Source organism: Hetaerina americana, unplaced genomic scaffold (genome assembly GCF_022747635.1).
Source record: "Hetaerina americana unplaced genomic scaffold, ioHetAmer1.1.p SCAF_39, whole genome shotgun sequence".
NCBI classification, from domain to species: domain Eukaryota; kingdom Metazoa; phylum Arthropoda; class Insecta; order Odonata; family Calopterygidae; genus Hetaerina; species Hetaerina americana.
Genome location: NW_027286974.1, coordinates 2,155,001 through 2,156,204, shown reverse-complemented (window position 1 = coordinate 2,156,204; position 1,204 = coordinate 2,155,001).

Here is a 1,204-nt window from a genome sequence, read left to right as displayed (position 1 = left end):
ATATATACATATAATTATACACACATATATATATATATATATATATATATATATATATATATATATATATATATATATATATATATATATGTGTGTATATATATATATATATATATATATATATATATATATATATATATATATATATGTATGTATCTATATTTGTATATATATACATATATATAATATATATATATATACACACACACACATAATTACTCACATCAATCAAAACCCTTTTTCATGTAATTAAAGACTTGCATTACATATCAAACAGAGGAGGAAGGAGTCGTATCGTACGAGACCAATTCACATGTAAAATATATATTTCTTTCTTCTCTCCCACAATTCATAACCACAAGCAGTACACTGCATAATGCAAGACAAACATTGAATCTTTTATTCTTCCGGGGAATAAATACCCAAACCATGTCCCCCATTAATTCAAAAGCACAACCACCTGATTCACTTATCTTCTGAAATCACACAGCTTCCTCCGAAGAAGGCCTAATACTCCATTTCTCCCTCCCAAGGCATTAATCAAACCCGGAACGTTCATCTCGTGACATTCTTCCCGTCACCCTGCAAATTATCAGTGACCACAGGCCAGGTAAGCGGTGAAAACGACCCAGCCTCCCAACATCATGAAGAATTCACGCTCCCAAGCATGACACATTAAAACTCACTTCTCTTTGGTCATTTTAACATTCCGTCACTTCCTTCAACTTGCAAAATCAAGCCTGTAGCAAATAATATAGCCCTCTAAACGGTTCAGTTTGTCAATAGACTGAATTGCAACATTCTTATACCTAGAAAAATCTACCTTGCAAAGAAAAAACGGTCTATTTAACGAATAAGGCCTCTAAGATCACTCGGCAAGGTGGGTGCATACATTAACAGCATTAAACGGTGAAACTGAACAATGGTGGACCAAATGGATAGGCTTAAATACTTCCCCAGCATTACCAACGTATCCACCGGAGTGTGAGAAACATTTTTGCAAACTTTCAAGCTTTTATACAGGGTGTGTAAATAAGTATTCAAGACAGATTATTTCCTGAGTAATGGAGTGCACGGAGACTGGTCTAAGTGAACCAAGCATCAGTGGTCGCCGGCAAGAAGCTTGAGTAAGAACACTGTGTCTGATTCAAAACACTGTCAAGAAATTAGGGCATCCATAAAGCAGAGCCTTTGGAACTTTGAA